Source organism: Nannobrachium achirus, assembly GCF_963921795.1.
Source record: "Nannobrachium achirus genome assembly, chromosome: 14".
Lineage (NCBI taxonomy): Eukaryota > Metazoa > Chordata > Actinopteri > Myctophiformes > Myctophidae > Nannobrachium > Nannobrachium achirus.
Genome location: NC_137821.1, coordinates 41,544,392 through 41,567,489, shown reverse-complemented (window position 1 = coordinate 41,567,489; position 23,098 = coordinate 41,544,392).

Here is a 23,098-nt window from a genome sequence, read left to right as displayed (position 1 = left end):
TTAAGATGACCTCATTTTGGAACTGACTGGAAAACTTATGTGAAAAGGAAAAATGTGAGAGGGTGTTAGGGAAGGAAGTAAAAAGGAAGGAATGAAGGAAAGACAAACAGAAGAAAGGAATTAAATATGAAGGGGGGAACTCGATGCAGGCACTTGTGTTTTTCCAGGGAGAGAAGGGAAACGAAGGGAAGGAATGAAGGAGACAAATGTATCCTTGAAGGAAGTGGATTCCGCCATATACGTACTGTATATAGGGCTGTCACGATTATGACATTTTACATGACGATTAATTGTCACTCAAATAACTGCTATTAACGATTTAATTGTGTTTTTGTCATCGACAATTACATTTCTGTTTGGCTTGTTGGCTTTGAAGTTGCATATGGCAGATATGACACATGACCTAAACATACAAAGAAATAACTGACATATTTGACAACTTAATACTTAAAGCTATACTATGGAAGTTGCTCAACTACTGGTCAGTAGCGGCATTGCTTTTTTCGGCCGTTTTTTGCCCAGAGTCGCCGCGGACCACCAGAACGGGGCCGCGCGACCACCGCGACCGCCTCCGCCTCGCCGATACGAATCCGTCGAGCATTTTTAGACCAGGATTGGGGGAGATTCCTTCACCTGTGTAAACACTGTTGCTGACGGAAGCTACTTCCTGAAGAGACGGCAAGACGCGCTGTGATTGGCCGGTAGTGTATGATCGGCGCTGTGATTGGCCAACGTATATACAACGTATATGGATGATGCAGATGAGGTAATTTTGCCGGCTTTAGGGGCTGAAATTAACGGAGTTGGGGTTCTAAAACTTTAGCGATTTAAAAGTTAGGACAATTTTAAGATTAGTTTTATTGGAAAAATTACATAGTATGGCTTTAAAATTTGTATTTCCACTATTTTTGAAAATGTAAACATTTTTCAACACTATTATTATTATGCTATTATGACAAAATAACTGTGATTTTGTCAAATAATTGCGATTAGACGATTATATAATAATCGTGACAGGCCTAAATGTGTATGGCTCATCCCAGAAGGAAAAAGATGGGATAAACTGTGTACCTCGGTCAGAGGACCTGCTGAATCAGTTACCGCTAGTTACAAGACAAGACACTTAGAGAAAGTCTGGCCATCATAGGTTTCAACCAAAACCATTTTGATGCACTTTCTGGCATGATGATTTACTACTGGTAGTGACCAGGTTGCTGTCTATGTCTATGCTGTCTATGGTCCAAAGGGTTTCCCCGATGAATCCAAACAAATCCTCACCGTGTTTCTTTGTACAGGTTCATTTGGGTACATTTTTACTCAAATGAACTCGGAGGATTTTACCACACCTGGGTCAAATTATATATTAGCAAATAGCGGCTTCGTTTTAATCATTGTGGAGCGTCAAATGGGTGGAGTTTCTGCGTAGGACAATGCGACGAATGCTTGTGTAGAAAATGCAGGAACATTTTTTAAAGGCGATTGTTGTTTCTTTTAAAGTCAATTTAACTCTTCTGTGATTTACTACTTTTCTGAAGCCCCACCCATTCGCCACTCCATGTATGGTAAAACAAGTACGTGTTTATAATTCAATTTGTCAATACATATCAACCCAGGTCTAATTATGCTTTGCTGCCTACTAGCCTGAATGATGCTGGGTGAAAATAAAAAGCATACTGAGCTCAACGTACTAATCACACAGGTGTACAATCAAACATCAAAGCTAGAGCTCTGGGAATATTTATGAATATACAACATGACCCTAAATCAATTGTAAAAATCACCATTGTGTTGAAATGGTGGTATTCCCTGCTTGGAAGCTGGTGCAGAGCATCAGACAGAGTGTAAATACATTGTCAGTATTGAGGTCTGAAGTTGTTATGATTCCTTATTTCCTTCATTTTGTATCAAATGGTCCCACCATTTTTTGTTTACCGCAAAGGATTTGCTTGGTCTAAAATCAATTGCTTGCTAACAAATCTGACCAATGACCGTCCTTAACAATATTGGCATAAGCGTCCTCTCTTTTGTGCGCTAATGTGGACTTTTGCGTCCAATTGGCGCTGACTATTGAATGGCTGGTTGTTTTGAATGTGAAATCTTTACTGTACATTGGGAGGAGATGGTGGTATCATGTGTCTGCTGGTTTGACTTTCTTTTTGTGTTGTTTTATTTAATAAGTTAGGAGTCCAAAACAAGACCAAAAGTAAAGAGTTGTCCACAGAATGTACACGTCTTTATGTGAAAGAGTTGAAACCAGACTCTACGAGATCACATTCTGAATGAAAGGCCGTACTGTAAATGTCAGAAAGTCAATAATCCGATTGTCTCGTTTCATACCGCCTTGTTCCTTGGCCTTGTTCATTGACATTTACCACTAGAGATCAAGAAAGGTCAGATCTAGACAAATCATTAATGGAAGTGACTTTTCTTTCTTTTTTTAAAGCGAGGGGAACACCAACATCTAAACAGGCTTTCGGTCAACGTTGGTGCATGCACACCATCGCGATACGCCAAGATAATCGATGTTCCCTTCTTTATTAAAACAAATATAGGTCGTGGCTCTTGATCCGGTACTCCATTCAGACAGGATTTCCGCAATGATTTTATGGGTACGAGTCGATACTGCTGGATCAAGAGCCATGACCTACAAATAATCCACTGTGAATGAACGTGAGTCTGCTGAGTCTGCTTTCCAATTCCTTATGAATACATAAACAGCTTCTGATTGTGCTGTTAAGTGCTTAATATGTTGATGTGTAAGGGTTGGACAAGTAAATGTTTGGTAGTGGAGGAATGAGATACATGAAGGAAATGTGAAGTCGAATTTAATAAAGGAGGAATAAATGTTTTTTAATGTGCTAAAAAGGAAAGAAGATGCACTGGAAATGTAATGGGGGGGGGGTAAAAGTGCTTTAAAATGTTGTTTTGCCGCAAATAATGTACAGTATCGTTAAAGTATGACCTCTAATATTATTATGCTTATGTGTCATACACTGTGTTCACAACAATGATGTGAAAGTTCGCACTCACGTCATACACAATCATAATGTTACTGCTTTAGTTGTGTGCAAAGGTTGCACAACACTCATTTGTAGTTTGTTTGAATGTCACTAATAATAATAAAATAAATATATATATATATAAAAGAATGTTGTAGAAAGCCGGAAGCTTCCTCATCCACACCTGAACAAACCTTCTGTACCGTATCTTAAGCAGAAGTGCACACACTACACAGTACACACCCATGTTAAATCTATTTACCAGTCAGTCAGTCAGTCAGTCAGTCAGCATTTGATAGAACATTAGGCGCTCTTCCTGAAGAATCCATGACAACCGTAGAACTATATTTAGCTGATTTCCAATCAGTCACGCCAGGTCATTATGATGCAGATGGTGGTGTGTGTGTACACTGATCCTACCTTTACTCATCATCCTAGGAAAAGCTTCGTACAGCACTGGCTTTATAAGTACTTTAACAGCAACAGCCTTTTTTGTCTTGTTAATTGTAATGATTGTACAAGGGGGCAGTTATCTACATCATTTAGAATTGTCTTTCGATCTCACACGAATAACCGTTCAAAGATGGATTGATGACCCAGAAACGTGTTCTTACTGGTGTTTATGGAGACCCATGTGCTTGCTCTACAAGTCATCAAGGTTGATCACACTGTATTCATGTATACCAGTGGTTCTCAAAGTGCATTTCAGGGACGCTCTAGGTTCCTTTATGGGGGTCTAAGTTGACCCTCACAAGTCTGTAATTTTGACAGTGTACAAATGGAACCAAATGGACCCGCTGTCAAAGTTAAGGTGGAGACCATCACATTTCAAAGTTTGAGAACCACTGATGTGTACAGTACTGCATGTGATGCCTGGTCTATACTTGGTAGAGCCTTGTGTCTCTCGCTCCGGAAATAAAAGCTTGTAGATCGGGTATTTTCGGTCGTGAGAGACACCAGCACGCAGAGTTCAGGTCTAAATCAGGCAGGTGCGGGGCTTGTAGGGCTAGATGGAAGGTTCATGCAACGCCCATGTCATGTCCATTTCAACCTGGTTGATTACGATGGCACGGGTTTCATTCTGAAGGGGCCAACCTCCTGTATGTTTTATCTGTTCATTAAAAAGTCCACTTTTCAAACCAGTCCCCGTGTGTGTCGTATACATTGTGTTTGTCCTTTCTTGTCAGCGAAATGGTAGCATTATTCCTTGAATTTGAAGCATACTGTACCAGTAAGGCACTATAACTATATCAATCAAACCACATGATCCATATAGTGTAGCATAACAAAAAATAACAAAGACAAAGGCGGACATAGTCCTCATAGAATCATGAATTCATATACAGGCTTACACGCTCCACAGTTTAGAGACAAACCTGACAGAACTCAATAAAGGGTTATTCAGAATACAAATGATGCTGTTGGCAGAATCAGACAGCTACACATACATTTGTACATGAGGTTCTGAAGCTCAGCGGAGCAGGCGGGAACACTGATAACTGACAAACATTTGGCTTTCACTATCGTTCACCAATGTATTTCTTTTTTAATAGTTGGTGTGAGCTTGACTATATTTTCATATTTATCATTATAGTGCTCAGTGTGAATGGCCCTTAACATTTGGGAGAAATTGAGTTATTGAAGTTTTAGTACAGTTCCTCAAAGTAAGAATTTTCCAACTTGTATTGTGCAGAGATGACGTTTGATTCAAGGTTCAAGATGTTTATTGTCACAAGGATGTACAAGTACTGCTCCACAATAAACAGAAATACAAACTACATAACTAACAATACTAAAATAAAAGTAATACCACAGAAAATTAAGTTAAAGGAAAAATAGGCAAGCTTGTGTGTACACAAAAACATTCTCCCCTCCCCTCTATGACAGGCATCAAACAGGTAGTTGTCTTTGATGCTTTCATTGATTAGAGAGATCACTAACGAGGACTTGACACTTTTATGGCCCAATCAATTACCTTAGTTCACAGCCCCTTTGAAGTTCAAAGGGAGCAATTAAGAGCTCTGGCTGAGCTCCCCCTGACAAAAACGTCCCTCCACTATTTCTGTTGACATTTAATGTCAACATGAAGAGTGGAACAGAACAGAACAGAAATACAGCCAGGGGATGTGTCTTTCTGCAAGGAAACACCCCAGCACAATAATATAGTTACTGATGATGGGAAATGACTGATAAAAATGTATATACTGTACATACATATATATTTTTTAATAGTCTTAAAGTTACCTATATTTCCTTTTACTAGCTATGTTATCAACACCATGTAATATATTGTATAGTTGGTGTGTTCCTGTGTGCGAAAGGTCCCCATGTGCGTGTGTGTATCCGCTCTCGCAGTGAGGCCTATGGGTGTTAACCATACACAACTACATTGATCTGCTCAGGGGGGGCGAGCTGCTCGTTCAGCCCTCTATGACTTCCTGCTCGCCTCATCAACACAGTTTCTCTTCTACAAAGAGAAACCAAACCCACCAAACTAGACATGTAAAACTGGTGAGTGAGGGAGAACTCTCTGTTGATATACAGTGTGTGTGTGAGGTATAAAGAAGACAAACCGTTGAGGCAGGGTAGACGCTTGGACTGCATGGCGGCAAAAGGTGAGCTGTCCTAATTCAAATTGTGTTGGGGAGGGAGGTGGGGACTTCAGTTCACACCGTTTGTTTCAGTGTCTTTGTTTTATTTCCCTGTACTGTACAGTAGTATGTAGGCTACACACACACAAGCTGAACCGTCTCAAAGTGTTTCAAGTGGCGTAACGTACTCCTTTAATCTTACAGTCAGCATAGCAAGCAAGGATCTCCAAACATATTGAGAGGGAAAACATATATATAGGCCTACTGTACTGTACTGTACTGTACTGTACTGTACTGTACTGTACTGTATATCATCTGTGTCTGTGGGTGCCCATGTATACATAAACATATATAAACCATACGCAATGTGTTAATGGTTGCGCAATTTGGTTAATATTTGTTTGAGGCCCACAGTTTCCTGTATCAAGTAACAGATTACTTTCAGATACTCTGTAATTAACAGTTTGTGTCATCATTGCATCATCATGAGAGATGAAACCGTCTGAGCTGACAAGGCTAAATAAATGGAACATCATTTCAGATGCTGTTTGGTAAAGCAGTACGGTTCTCAAACTGGTAAATCAGCAACAAAACCAGTATAACCACTATGTCAATTTTATAATTCGACCAAAAATAGCCGATCTACAAGCCCACAGCGCATCGCCAAAGTTTTGAAAACTCTTGAAAAGTGTTGAATTTAGACTAATTGTTACACAGGTCTTCACCTATAGGCATCCTTGGCACAACATCTTTTCAAATGAGGGTCTGTGGCCAAATAGGCTACATATCATTGTTGTAGGATGGTGATGGAAACCTTGTATGTCCAAAACCGTTAGTTTTGTAATTATCATTTTAAAAATGATTCAAACTAGTGAAAATTGCTGATCTACAAGCACACAACGCCTCGCATCGCGAGGCGTTGTTTGCTTGTAGGTCTGCTATTTTCACTCGTTTTGTGCAACAGTCTTGTATGATGAGGCAGGGCTTTACTTTACGAAAAAACATCCACATTTTAAACTTGGAGATATGAGGACGATATACTTTTGGGGGGCCCTTGAAATGACAATGTTTTTGAGAACCACTGCTATACAGTCTTCCTCCCTCTGGCTCTGTCTGCATAACACCATGGTCCTGTCCAATACACCCAGGGCGTCCCCTCTCCCTGCCCCCTGTGTCCTGGTGCCACATAGCCCCGGCTCTGGTGCAGTTCCAGCTGGGCCTCTTCAGAGAGGTGGTCCGAGTCCCTGGAGAAAACCTGAGTTATCGCCACGCCAAGAGGCTGGCCCTGGAGATCATAGAACGCAAGGTAACGCAATCTTCACAAAGCGCTGTTGTTCTTTTGAAGCACAGTTGCGCTTCCCTGAAGAGATGATTCACTTTTTAGGTTGAATGTCAAAGGAAATTGTCACAGTCAAAAGCAAAAGTGGGTATGCACCATTTGAATGTCACCATCTAGTTTGATGTGTTTAGGGGACTAAGGTTAACTTGTCAGTCACAATTCAATTCTAATCTTAGATTTAGGGGCAATCGTTTTATGTGGATCTTTGAAGGAGCAGAATTAAGAAGTAGAAAAAGTTTAGATTTTAGTCAAAATGTATGAATGTATGTAGCAGCGACTGGCTGTGTATGTGTGTGTGTGTGTGTGTGTGTGTGTGTGTGTGTGTGTGTGCGTGCGTGCGTGCGTGTGTGTTTCTTTTCTACTCCCACCTGTTGTGACTGACTGACGGTGACAGTGTGAGTGCTTGTTGTGCTAGTCTAGTCTTCTTTGTCTTGTCCTGTGTTTTTCTCTTGTCTCTTTGTTGGGACTGCGACCCGGGCAGGCCAGTGTAATAAATTGCACACTACAAATCCCAAACCTATGAACCTATGAACCTATGGTGTGAGCCCTGTGTTCACTGTGACTCAGTCAGAGGGGACTGTGAAAGGGCAACAGACGTCTGCAGGGCTAACTTTCCAACCACAACATCTTTGTGTGTGCTGCACATATACGCACGCGCACACACACACACACACACACACACACACACACAGTAGCCTACGCAGTACGCACTTTCAGTGCGCGGCTGTGCGCCACTAACGTTTTCCTTTCCAAGCAGTGCAGTAGGTCAACAGACTACTGAAGTGAACAGTAGCTGTCGATCTGTTTTTGTGCACATGTGTGTTGTAGATTTGTGTCTTGGAGGTGGGGGTCTATGGATTCTTGACACATGTACGTCCTTATTGCCATATATGGAGTTCCAAAATGCGCTCCTTATATGGAGTCATATCTCCATATATGGAGCTCCAGACAGATGCGCTTATCTCCATATATGGAGTAACAGATGCAGAGTTTACTGGGCCTTGCGGAAAAAAGGTGGCCTGAATAATAGTTCTATTGTGACCGTAGGTCGCAGTTCAGTATGTGAACCATCACAGCTTGACCGCATCTCTGTCTGTCTGTCTGTAACGCCTGACACTGTGGTTCTCCTGACACATCACTGTGACATCACAGGTGACATCACAGTGATGTCAGATACTCAGAGTAGGGATCTCCATATATGGGCATAAAAGGCTGACACGTCACTGTGACATCACAGGTGACATCACAGTGATGTCAGATACTCAGAGCAGGAATCTCCATATATGGGCATAAAAGGGATCTCCATATATGGGCATAAAAGGGATTGTATGTATGATGTCAGACGACAGAATCCATATATGGCCAAGACAGATGGCGAGGTCGCCTTTCACCCTTTTCGCACTGGTATTTATATAGTTTTTTATTAACTGTACAATATGTAAGCACATTCAATGTCGGGAACATAGCTTAGAACCTTGCCAGAGTACTGAGCAGTATATGTGCAAAAGTTGAATTGTGTAGAACCAGCCATGTGCTGTGAGACCCTAGACATGCTGACTCATGACCCCATGGGTCTCGGTGTCAATTAGTAGTAGGGATTGTATCTTTCTAGAATTATGCAAAAAGTGTAATTATTCATCACATGTAAGTCTGTTGAAGGTGGGAAACCGTGGCCAGGCCTCTAGAGAATATTGTGGGCTAATTTTTTAGTGTTCCTGCGCTGGTCATCCTGTAACAACGAAAAGGGGGACGCCTCTCGAATTATATTAGTATAAGGTACTGGAGGGAGCATCATGTTTTGCATCTTTTTGAAGTCAGAGGGGACATGTTCCCACTGTCCCCGCCGAGATCATCGGCCATGTTGACAGGAGAGATGATCAGAGGAGCAGGGTTTTTACCAGTATTAGAAGCAGGGCGGAAGAATGGGAGGAGTTTCTCAGTGAAGGTGCAGCCAGTGTAAGAGTTGAGATGAACTCTGGCCTCCACATCATAAAAGGAGACCAGACCCTCCTCATAATCCACAAACACTCCCACTTTCTGGACCTTCCCTCTTACAGGGACACAATGACAATGACCATGACCATGACCATGACCATGACCATGACTGTCGTCACTGTCACTGTCACTGAGACTGTCACTGTCGCTGTCCTGTCGCTGTCGCTCTCGCTGCCGCTGTCGCTGACGCTGACACTGTCGCTGTCGCTGTCGCTGACGATGTCGCTGTCGCTGTCGCTTTTTGTACACAATGGACACCGACACACATTATAAGTGTCCCAGTACTGTGTGATGCAGGTTTTGCAGTAGTTGTGTCCACATGGAGTGGTGATTGGATCAGTGAACACGCACAGACAGATTGAACAGCGTAGGTCCTCTTCAGATAGAAGACTGCTGGCAGACGCCATTTCTATACACTGGGAACACAAATGAAAATATGAAGCAGTATATTTGTCTTTCTATGGTCACTGGTCACAATCTCTCTCTCAGACCTTGAGGGTGAGGCTCTCTCTGGCTAATTGCCCTCTCACTCTGTGAAATCAGCCTTTTAAGCAGAGCGGACTCAAATCTCTGACATCATTCTGACATCACTCTTCACTCCCCTGACACATCACTGTGACATCACAGGTGACATCACAGTGATGTCAGATACTCAGTGCAGGGATCTCCATATATGGGCATAAAAGGCTGACACATCACTGTAACATCATAGGTGACACCCCATGGGTCTCGGTGTCAATTAGTAGTAGGGATTGCATCTTTCTAGAATTATGCAAAAAGTTTAATTATTCATCATGTAAGTCTATTGAAGGTGGGAAACCGTGGCCAGGCCTCTAGAGAATATTGTGGGCTAAAACCCTGCGCTGGTCATCCCGTAACAACAAAAAGGGCGACGCCTCTCGAATTATATTAGTAAGATACTGGAGGGAGCATCATGTTTTTCATCTTTTTGAAGTCAGAGGGGACATGTTCCCACTGTCCCCGCCGAGATCATCGGCCATGTTGACAGGAGAGATGATCAGAGGAGCAGGGTTTGTACCAGTATTAGAAGCAGGACGGAAGAATGGGAGGAGTTTCTCAGTGAAGGTGCAGCCAGTGTAAGAGTAGAGATGAACTCTGGCCTCCACATCATAAAAGGAGACCAGACCCTCCTCATAGTCCACAAACACTCCCACTTTCTGGACCTTCCCTCTTACAGGGATGACAGAAGGGTCAGCATCCGAATCCGAATCTGAATCTGAATCACAATGACCATGACCATGACCATGACCATGACAGTCACTATCGCTGTCGCTGTCGCTGTCGCTGACGCTGTCGCTGTCGCTGACGCTGACGCTGACGCTGACGCCGCTGTCGCTGACACTGACACTGTCACTGTCACTGTCACTATCAGAATCAGAATCAGTATGAGCCTTGTACTCATTTCCATCCCTCAACCATATAGTCCAGTACCCATTGTTGGGGGTAAATCTAATTTCTCCCTTTCTGTTGATGGACTCTCTGGCCACTCCTAGACCCCACTCAGTGTTCCCTTTAACCTGAACCTCATAGTATAACCTCCCTGATGAGAAACCTTGAAGTCCCAAGACAGCGGGATAATGAGCGAATCTCTCTGGGTTGTTTGGGGGATTCTTCCGGAACTCTCCATCATTCACTTGTTTTCCATCCTCAGACAGGATGAGCCAGGCATCTCTGTATCAGGGTCCAGAGTCACATCCACTGCATATTGCTGGATCCTCCTCAGCTCAACATCACGCAGCTTCTTCTCAATCTCTTTACTGAGAGTCTTCTCCAGCTGAGCCACAGCTGTCTTCACAGTCCCCACATACGAAGAACGGTGGACGTTGATATTTGTCCAGTCCTTGGTGGGTGGAGGGGTGTTGATGGATGTGAAGTTCTGGAGGAGGTGGTGGTCAGTGTGTGAGAGCTGCTTCAGCTCAGAGATTCTCTTCTCTAACTGAGTGATTTCCTTTTGCAGCTCTTTGATGAGGCCTTCAGCCTGTTGCTCTGTTGTTTTCTGCTTCTCCTCAATGACCTCAATGACCTCAGCCTGGCTAGTCTCAATGCAGCTGATCAGAGCAGTGAAGACCTGCACGCTGGTTGATATCGCTTTACATGCATCTTTCTTGTTGAGCTCTAGTGAGTGTTTGACATCCTGAATCTTAACTTGTCTCTCATGGATCATCTGCTGAACTTCATCCTCTGTCTTTGCTTCATATTGAAACCGTCAGAATAATGTCCCAGTTTCAGGAACGTTGTAAACTACACAAAAGAGACGATTCACGTATTCAAAATCGCAGATAAGGAGGACGCTACCACGACTTTATGTTAAATCATTTATTTATACTAAATATGTAAAAACAAAGTTGTCATACCAAGATATTGATCAGTAGTAGTCACATGCAATAATCCAGAGTACTCCAGTAGAATAAAGTAAAATAGTCCCTCACTAAACAGCCGTTTAGATCAGACCCAGAAATGGACAAGGAGGATGGGGAGAGAGGTGGATGAGAAAAGGGATGAGAGAGGGAAGAAGTGAAGTCCTAAGCATCCTGCATGACCATTTAACCGGCCATGACGTGGTTTACTAAATCCGTCCCCCAACCTCAAATCATAGCCCCATTGGTCAATATTACTAATGAGTCCCGTGTGAGACTCTCCTTTAGCCAGGAGATGACGCTGTTGTTCTTCTCTTCAGTCAGAGGACAAGTTTGATCTGCCTCACATCTGACCAGTTGATGGCACTGTTGTTCTTCCGTCAAAGCCTTCTCCAAGCATAGTTCACATACGACCTGAAGATCATCCGTCACCGTAATGGTGCCTTCTTGTCTACTCAGAGCTCAAAAGTGTCCTTGAGTATAGCAGGTGCGCTGAGGGGAGTCTAGATAGCATTCATAACCTAGACTCAAGTTGGCTACAAATCAATGTGCTGCTGACGTTAACTGGCTAAAAAGCACGTAGGTAGTATCATGTTTGTATCGGGAATGTCTTGGAGTGGCCTAAAGTAGCCTTGGTAAGACAATGCTTGCATACAAGAATATCTGTTTCACTGTGGTCAGCATACGGACAGGGGCACTTGGAAAGCCACGAGGTAGAAGGTCAAAGCACACATTCACAGTCTAAAGATAATACAGTGTAGGTTCTGAGAATACCCTAAAAAATACAGTGCACACATAGCATTTAAGTGAGGTAGCACAAACAGTGGAAATGATTATTTTAAGGCACGCTGGTGATTGATTAGCACACTCTTCCAATATTCTTCTCTCCATTTGTGTTGCCTGAACTTACGAACCATCTCAGAAACCAAACTATTGACAAAGATTTTTGGTCTGTAACGGAATCTTTTTGTACACAATGGACACCGACACACATTATAAGTGTCCCAGTACTGTGTGATGCAGGTTTTGCAGTAGTTGTGTCCACATGGAGTGGTGATTGGATCAGTGAACACGCACAGACAGATTGAACAGTGTAGGTCCTCTTCAGACAGAAGACTGCTGGCAGACGCCATTTCTATACACTGGGAACACAAATGAAAATATGAAGCAGTATATTTGTCTTTCTATGGTCACTGGTCACAATCTCTCTCTCAGACCTTGAGGGTGAGGCTCTCTCTGGCTAATTGCCCTCTCACTCTGTGTAATCAGCCTTTTAAGCAGAGCGGACTCAAATCTCTGACATCATTCTGACATCACTCTTCACTCCCCTGACACATCACTGTGACATCACAGGTGACATCACAGTGATGTCAGATACTCAGTGCAGGGATCTCCATATATGGGCATAAAAGGCTGACACATCACTGTAACATCATAGGTGACACCCCATGGGTCTCGGTGTCAATTAGTAGTAGGGATTGCATCTTTCTAGAATTATGCAAAAAGTTTAATTATTCATCATGTAAGTCTATTGAAGGTGGGAAACCGTGGCCAGGCCTCTAGAGAATATTGTGGGCTAAAACCCTGCGCTGGTCATCCCGTAACAACAAAAAGGGCGACGCCTCTCGAATTATATTAGTAAGATACTGGAGGGAGCATCATGTTTTTCATCTTTTTGAAGTCAGAGGGGACATGTTCCCACTGTCCCCGCCGAGATCATCGGCCATGTTGACAGGAGAGATGATCAGAGGAGCAGGGTTTGTACCAGTATTAGAAGCAGGACGGAAGAATGGGAGGAGTTTCTCAGTGAAGGTGCAGCCAGTGTAAGAGTAGAGATGAACTCTGGCCTCCACATCATAAAAGGAGACCAGACCCTCCTCATAGTCCACAAACACTCCCACTTTCTGGACCTTCCCTCTTACAGGGATGACAGAAGGGTCAGCATCCGAATCCGAATCTGAATCTGAATCACAATGACCATGACCATGACCATGACCATGACAGTCACTATCGCTGTCGCTGTCGCTGTCGCTGACGCTGTCGCTGTCGCTGACGCTGACGCTGACGCTGACGCCGCTGTCGCTGACACTGACACTGTCACTGTCACTGTCACTATCAGAATCAGAATCAGTATGAGCCTTGTACTCATTTCCATCCCTCAACCATATAGTCCAGTACCCATTGTTGGGGGTAAATCTAATTTCTCCCTTTCTGTTGATGGACTCTCTGGCCACTCCTAGACCCCACTCAGTGTTCCCTTTAACCTGAACCTCATAGTATAACCTCCCTGATGAGAAACCTTGAAGTCCCAAGACAGCGGGATAATGAGCGAATCTCTCTGGGTTGTTTGGGGGATTCTTCCGGAACTCTCCATCATTCACTTGTTTTCCATCCTCAGACAGGATGAGCCAGGCATCTCTGTATCAGGGTCCAGAGTCACATCCACTGCATATTGCTGGATCCTCCTCAGCTCAACATCACGCAGCTTCTTCTCAATCTCTTTACTGAGAGTCTTCTCCAGCTGAGCCACAGCTGTCTTCACAGTCCCCACATACGAAGAACGGTGGACGTTGATATTTGTCCAGTCCTTGGTGGGTGGAGGGGTGTTGATGGATGTGAAGTTCTGGAGGAGGTGGTGGTCAGTGTGTGAGAGCTGCTTCAGCTCAGAGATTCTCTTCTCTAACTGAGTGATTTCCTTTTGCAGCTCTTTGATGAGGCCTTCAGCCTGTTGCTCTGTTGTTTTCTGCTTCTCCTCAATGACCTCAATGACCTCAGCCTGGCTAGTCTCAATGCAGCTGATCAGAGCAGTGAAGACCTGCACGCTGGTTGATATCGCTTTACATGCATCTTTCTTGTTGAGCTCTAGTGAGTGTTTGACATCCTGAATCTTAACTTGTCTCTCATGGATCATCTGCTGAACTTCATCCTCTGTCTTTGCTTCATATTGAAACCGTCAGAATAATGTCCCAGTTTCAGGAACGTTGTAAACTACACAAAAGAGACGATTCACGTATTCAAAATCGCAGATAAGGAGGACGCTACCACGACTTTATGTTAAATCATTTATTTATACTAAATATGTAAAAACAAAGTTGTCATACCAAGATATTGATCAGTAGTAGTCACATGCAATAATCCAGAGTACTCCAGTAGAATAAAGTAAAATAGTCCCTCACTAAACAGCCGTTTAGATCAGACCCAGAAATGGACAAGGAGGATGGGGAGAGAGGTGGATGAGAAAAGGGATGAGAGAGGGAAGAAGTGAAGTCCTAAGCATCCTGCATGACCATTTAACCGGCCATGACGTGGTTTACTAAATCCGTCCCCCAACCTCAAATCATAGCCCCATTGGTCAATATTACTAATGAGTCCCGTGTGAGACTCTCCTTTAGCCAGGAGATGACGCTGTTGTTCTTCTCTTCAGTCAGAGGACAAGTTTGATCTGCCTCACATCTGACCAGTTGATGGCACTGTTGTTCTTCCGTCAAAGCCTTCTCCAAGCATAGTTCACATACGACCTGAAGATCATCCGTCACCGTAATGGTGCCTTCTTGTCTACTCAGAGCTCAAAAGTGTCCTTGAGTATAGCAGGTGCGCTGAGGGGAGTCTAGATAGCATTCATAACCTAGACTCAAGTTGGCTACAAATCAATGTGCTGCTGACGTTAACTGGCTAAAAAGCACGTAGGTAGTATCATGTTTGTATCGGGAATGTCTTGGAGTGGCCTAAAGTAGCCTTGGTAAGACAATGCTTGCATACAAGAATATCTGTTTCACTGTGGTCAGCATACGGACAGGGGCACTTGGAAAGCCACGAGGTAGAAGGTCAAAGCACACATTCACAGTCTAAAGATAATACAGTGTAGGTTCTGAGAATACCCTAAAAAATACAGTGCACACATAGCATTTAAGTGAGGTAGCACAAACAGTGGAAATGATTATTTTAAGGCACGCTGGTGATTGATTAGCACACTCTTCCAATATTCTTCTCTCCATTTGTGTTGCCTGAACTTACGAACCATCTCAGAAACCAAACTATTGACAAAGATTTTTGGTCTGTAACGGAATCTTTTTGTACACAATGGACACCGACACACATTATAAGTGTCCCAGTACTGTGTGATGCAGGTTTTGCAGTAGTTGTGTCCACATGGAGTGGTGATTGGATCAGTGAACACGCACAGACAGATTGAACAGTGTAGGTCCTCTTCAGACAGAAGACTGCTGGCAGACGCCATTTCTATACACTGGGAACACAAATGAAAATATGAAGCAGTATATTTGTCTTTCTATGGTCACTGGTCACAATCTCTCTCTCAGACCTTGAGGGTGAGGCTCTCTCTGGCTAATTGCCCTCTCACTCTGTGTAATCAGCCTTTTAAGCAGAGCGGACTCAAATCTCTGACATCATTCTGACATCACTCTTCACTCCCCTGACACATCACTGTGACATCACAGGTGACATCACAGTGATGTCAGATACTCAGTGCAGGGATCTCCATATATGGGCATAAAAGGCTGACACATCACTGTAACATCATAGGTGACACCCCATGGGTCTCGGTGTCAATTAGTAGTAGGGATTGCATCTTTCTAGAATTATGCAAAAAGTTTAATTATTCATCATGTAAGTCTATTGAAGGTGGGAAACCGTGGCCAGGCCTCTAGAGAATATTGTGGGCTAAAACCCTGGGCTGGTCATCCCGTAACAACAAAAAGGGCGACGCCTCTCGAATTATTGCGACCGTCAGGGAGCAGTTTACTATGAAAACCTCCACCGGCCGTCCGTCGGTCGGTCGGTCGGTCACACGTCACACGTCACACGTCACACCTTTGCCCTGCTCATATCTCCGCATCAGTATGACATCACACCACATGTGTACACAAACCTTTGTGTACGTTGCTGTGGCAACAGTCTGTTGTTGCTGGTTTGTTAGTGTACGTTAGCAACCACCTTAGCAACCATGGTTTTACCCTAGCAACCAACTGTTTACCCTAGCAACCAACTGTTTACCATAGCAACCATGTTTTTTTACCCTAGCAACCAACTGTTTACCATAGCAACCAGATACGCAGAGCAGGGATCTCCATATATGGGCATAAACAGGTGACATCACACTGATGTCAGATACTCAGAGCAGGGATTTCTCCATAATATATGGAGGGATTCTGTTAGGGATCTCCATATATGGGCATAAAAGGGATTCTGTTAGGGATCTCCATATATGGGCATACAAGGGATTCTGTTAGGGATCTCCATATATGGGCATAAAAGGGATTCTGTTAGGGATCTCCATATATGGGCATGAAAGGGATTCTGTTAGGGATCTCCATATATGGGCATAAACAGGTGACATCACACTGATGTCAGATACTCAGAGCAGGGATTTCTCCATAATATATGGAGGGATTCTGTTAGGGATCTCCATATATGGGCATAAAAGGGATTCTGTTAGGGATCTCCATATATGGGCATACAAGGGATTCTGTTAGGGATCTCCATATATGGGCATAAAAGGGATTCTGTTAGGGATCTCCATATATGGGCATGAAAGGGATTCTGTTAGGGATCTCCATATATGGGCATAAAAGGGATTCTGTTAGGGATCTCCATATATGGGCATAAAAGGGATTCTGTTAGGGATCTCCATATATGGGCATGAAAGGGATTCTGTTAGGGATCTCCATATATGGGCATAAAAGGGATTCTGTTAGCTGTTAGTGATCTCCATATATGGGCATAAAAGGGATGCTGTTAGGGATCTCCATATATGGGCATAAAAGGGATTCTGTTAGGGATCTCCATATATGGGCATGAAAGGGATTCTGTTAGGGATCTCCATATATGGGCATAAAAGGGATTGTATCCCAGATGATGCCCTGTTAGGAGATCCACACTAACAGAATCCATATATGGTCCTACCGACAGCTGCTATAAGCCAACCCTGGCGATAAGGTCTGAGTCGAAGAAATGCTTCTTTCCTGGCAAGAATTTCCCCTTTATACTGTAGGGCTCGTTTGTGTATTGTATGACATCACGCCACATCATCGGCTGAGGACTGTGTGATGTCATCATATCTCCATATATGGAGACATAAGTTGCTCATGCCCAAATATGGGCTGGTGAGGTCAGACTTAGTGTGATGCGTAGGTTATCTCCATATATGGAGATTCAACTTCAATGAGTAACCATGGCAAACTGTCAACTGCCCGTATGTCTTGATAATTGGTAAAACAATTTTTTTGGCCTATTTGTGGAGATAAGCGACCAACGGTCGCTTATCTCCCGATTAGGGAGTCTTACTGGTATTAGTAAGATACTGGAGGGAGCATCATGTTTTTCATCTTTTTGAAGTCAGAGGGGACATGTTCCCACTGTCCCCGCCGAGATCATCGGCCATGTTGACAGGAGAGATGATCAGAGGAGCAGGGTTTGTACCAGTATTAGAAGCAGGACGGAAGAATGGGAGGAGTTTCTCAGTGAAGTTGCAGCCAGTGTAAGAGTAGAGATGAACTCTGGCCTCCACATCATAAAAGGAGACCAGACCCTCCTCATAGTCCACAAACACTCCCACTTTCTGGACCTTCCCTCTTACAGGGATGGCAGAAGGGTCAGCATCAGAATCAGAATCTGAATCGCAATGACAATGACCATGACAATGACAGTCACTGTCACTGTCACTGTCACTGTCACTGTCACTGTCACCGTCACTATCACTATCAGCTTCACTATCAGTATGAGCCTTGTACTCATTTCCATCCCTCAACCATATAGTCCAGTACCCATTGTTGGGGGTAAATGTAATTTGTCCCTTCCTGTTGATGGACTCTCTGGCCACTCCTAGACCCCATTCAGTGTTCCCTTTAACCTGAACCTCATAGTAAAACCTCCCTGATGAGAAACCTTGACATCCTAAGACAGCGGGATAATGAGCGAATCTCTCTGGGTTGTTTGGGGGATTCTTCCGGAACTCTCCATCATTCACTTGTTTTCCATCCTCAGACAGGATGAGCCAGGCATCTGCTGTATCAGGGTCCAGAGTCACATCCACTGCATATTGCTGGATCCTCCTCAGCTCAACAACACGCAGCTTCTTCTCGATCTCTTTACTGAGAGTCTTCTCCAGCTGAGCCACAGCTGTCTTCACAGTCCCCACATACGAAGAATGGTGGACGTTGATATTTGTCCAGTCCTTGGTGGGTGGAGGGGTGTTGATGGACGTGAAGTTCTGGAGGAGGTGGTCTTCAGTGTGTGAGAGCTGCTTCAGCTCAGAGATTCTCTTCTCTAACTGAGTGATTTCCTTTTTCAGCTCTTTGATGAGGCCTTCAGCCTGTTGCTCTGCAGTTTTCTGCTTCTCCTCAATGACCTCAATGACCTCAGCCTGGCTAGTCTCAATGCAGCTGATCAGAGCAGTGAAGACCTGCACGCTGGTTGATATCGCTTTACATGCATCTTTCTTGTTGAGCTCTAGTGAGTGTTTGACATCCTGAATCTTAACTTGTCTCTCATGGATCATCTGCTGAACTTCATCCTCTGTCTTTGCTTCATATTCTTCTCTCCATTTGTGTTGCCTGAACTTACGAACCATCTCAGAAACCAAACTATTGACAAAGACTTTTGGTCTGTAACGGAATGTTTTTGTACACAATGGACACCGACACACAATATAAGTGTCCCAGTACTGTGTGATGCAGGTTTTGCAGTAGTTGTGTCCACATGGAGTGGTGATTGGATCAGTGAACACGGACAGACAGATTGAACAGAGTAGGTCCTCTTCAGACAGGAGACTGCTGGCAGACGCCATTTCTACACACTGGGAACACAAGTGGAAATATGAAGCAGTATATTTGTCTTTCTATGGTCATATATTTGTCTTTCTATGGTCACTAGTGTGGTCACAATCTCTCTTTCAGACCTTGACGGTGTGGCTGTCTCTGGCTAATTCCCCTCTCAGTCTGTGTAATCAGCCTTTTAAGCTGAGCGGACTCAAATCTCTGACATCATTCTGACATCACTCTTCACTCACTCTCTGACATCACTCTGACATCACTCATCACTCTTGCCCAAATATGGACTTCCACATGCTTCCACGCTTCCATTTGTACTTTACTTGAGTATTTCCAATTTCCAATACTTTTACTAGTACTCCACTACATCTCAGATCCAAATATTGTACTTTTACTCCACTACATTTATTTGAAAACTTTAGTTACTAGTTACTTCAGATATCAAACATTTCTGTACTTTTATTTTTTGTACTTTAAGTACATTTTGATGCCAACACTTTCATACTTTTACTCAAGTACATTTTGAATTCCGGACTTTTACTCAACAGAGTATTTTTATACTGCAGTATTGATACTTTTACTTAGGTAAAACATGTGAGTACTTTTCCACCACTGGTCCAGTCCACTTTTCACAGTCAGTTTTCACCCTTCATACATTCTCCACAAACGTTTGCCACTGCACAAGGACTTTCCACAACTGTCGATACCCCCCACCCCCGATATGCCCATATATGGCCATATAGGCCTACTGAGAATAACAGGGATCTCCATATATGGGCATAAAAGGGACAAGTACAAACATACAGTATAGAGATCTCCATATAAGGAGATCTCTGTATCTGCTTGTCTGCCCATGTCCCTTTTATGCCCATAAATGGAGATATCTATATGTTTGTCCTTGTCCCTTATATGCCCATATATGGCCATAAACTGAGAACAACAGGGATCTCCATATAGGGGCATAAAAGGGACAAGGACACACATATATAGAGATCTCCATATATGGGCATGAAAAGGGACACAGACAGACAGGCAGATACAGAGATCTCCATATATGGGCACAAAAGGGACACAGACAGACAGACGGTTACAACCGGTACTATGACAAAGGGTATCAGGGGTATTGCATAACAGGGTCAGACATTCTCTATTTTCATGGTTCCCCTTTTTTTTTTTACATTTTTATCCCACAATTTTGTAACCCATTTTTCACCCAGTGCCAAGCTGTAATCCTGGGCGCTGTGCTCCCTCTGCCAACCTGGGGAGAGCCCCGAACTGAGCTCATGCTTCCATCAGTGCATGAGGAGTGAGCAGGCCGCTTCTTAACACCTTACAGGTGGGAACTTCCCCGGTTGGACGTAGCGCATGGAAGGAACACGTTATTCCAACCAGTTCCTTTCCCCTCCATCAGGCGCCACTTCTGGGCAGGGGGAGGCATTATAGAGACTATAGGATTACTGCATTTTTTTTTTTTACGTTCTACCGGATCTACGCCCGAGGCGACTGTTTCTTGGGGCGAGTGTTCTGTTATTCCTTTTCAGATTGAAATTCAAAAGCATCAAAGGTAGCAGAGCTATCTACAAGCTCGAGGCGCGTCGTTCCCAGCTTGCAGATCTGCTACTTTTGTGTGACACAGTAGTATGATCAAGTAGAGCAAGGGTCTTCAACAGGGGGTCCGGGACCCCTAGGGGGTTCTCAGAGTTACTATAGGGAGTCCTTCAAATCTTTGTGTGGTAGAAACTTTCTTTCTTCTTTTTTTATATTAACCACTTACAAAATGCACTGATGATTGTGCTGTCAAACAATGAAACTAATATGGAATCTCCCCTGCTTCATCTCTCTCTCAACTAAGGGGTCCTTGGCCTGAAAACGTTGAAGACCCCTGAAGTAGAGCGTTAATTTACAGAAAAACACAAAAAGTTAAAATATGGAGATTCACAGAGTTTCTGCCCGGCAGCAACGATATGTTGATTTCCCCTGGTCCTGACATTTCAGTAGGTGGTCTGGCTATGTGAGGCTCTCTACCCACTCAGCTACTACCTCTCTAGCTATGGCCATCCTCTCTGTTCCGGTGACTGATATGACTCACTCATTCACAACCCACTGCATTAGTTCTGAGGGCAGACAGTTCAGGACATTGGGTTTCTTCTCAAATACAGTGGAACAACCTCTCTCTCTGGGGGAAGGAAGGAAGTAAGTGACGTTAATCAACAATTGGAAAGATAAGAACTATTTTGAGTGATTGTCACCCAAAGGATTGCAGTTCATCTTAACATTCTGTGAATAGTTCATTCTAAACGTTTAAACTTAAAACTGAATGAACGAGGTGACAGCATTCCTGGTGATGCCAGTTGTGATGTCACTGGCATCGCCAGTGGTGAGCGACTGAGCGCTCTGCTGGCGCACAAGTAGTACTTGTGCACAAGGCACAAGTTGGCACATAAGAGTGCAGTTCTAGTTATTATTATTATTATTATTATCTGTCTTCTATGCTTCCTATGGTGCTTCCCTCAGTTCCCTGTCTTCTATCGTGCTTCCTATTAGTGCCTACCCAACATTCCCTGCTGTCAGGTGTCTTCCCAACCATAGGAGAATGTGCAGTGACAAAGATCACCCTCCTTGCCCGGCTTTCCCTCGTTATGCGGGCGAGTGAGGTGAGCACAGGTCAATTATTGTGTTCATGTATAGATTGACTCTTTACGGATGTACCACGGTAGATTTGAACCCTACATTCCTGTATATATCAAATATCAAATATAACAGCTTATTAAAAAAAATAAAAATAAAAAACAATTGTTTGTTTGCAAGAACGATCGCTTCTATTTCAGCATGCTAACTTTGCAGGAAGAGAACATTTCTGTTAGCCTGGAATCCCCTTTGATGATGTCATTGGTCTGACCTGTCCACAGCCCACCTCTGAGACGCAGGAGTGAGTAGACGAAAATGACACCATCTTGTAATGAGCATTAGTGAGGACCAATAGAGGGTATGCGGCATGCATAAAGTGAATGGCAAATCGAGTGGCAAAGTGAGTTTAACATCGTTTAACGTCGTTTAATGCAATCAGATAGGACTTTTCTGTTTGGATGTATGGGCTGTCAAGGCCGGAAAGTATTTTTTTGCCACTCGTTCCCGCATGACTTCCGGGTATGATGATGATGTCACACGCATACCCTTTATTATGAAGATAACAGTAGGCAGGCTACTGTAGGTGCATGTCCGGATAATTGCCTGTGTGCATTTGATGATGGGTGTCTGGAAATAAGTCAGATCAGTGCTAATTAGAAGCGTCACAAAAAGAAACAGTCAACCCCTCCATCCTTGTCTTCAAACCAGATCTCAGTTCTGTTGTTCATCTATTAGATCAAAACGCAACGTCACCATAAAAAGGTGTTGTCCAGTTTTAGTAGCGTTCTGTGCTGCGGTGCTGCAGCATATGTGTTCCTTTGATCTCTCTCTTTGATCTCTGCTCATGGAGGCCTGAGTTCTTCCTGAATCCGTTTTCACTTCAGTCAGCAGTTCTCTCACCGGTGTTCGGTGTGTGATGATAACGCCATCACATATTCATGCAGTTTCTCATTGATTCTAGCTGTTTAACTGAAACATATTGTTGCTGTCAGGCAGAAACCTTGTACCTCCATATTCTTCTAACGCTCTGTGTGTTTGTTAGCAAGATAGCAAAAAGATATCTTGAGAAAGGACAGACAAAATTATATTAAACTTGGCAATGGTCAGTGGGATGCCCAGCAGAGGTCAAAGGTCAAAGGTCAACGTCACAATCATGAATTATGTATGACAGAGAGGGAGGAAGACAGTAGATACGTTGACTCTGTTTCTAGTCTTTTGTAATAGAAGTAGTAGGAAGAGTAGTTTTTGCTGTATTTTTGTATACATATTTGTATTATATATGGAGATCTCTTATATGCCCATATATGGAGATCACTGCTCTGAGTATCTGACATCACTGTGATGTCACCTGTGAGTGATGTGTCAGCCTTTTATGCCCATA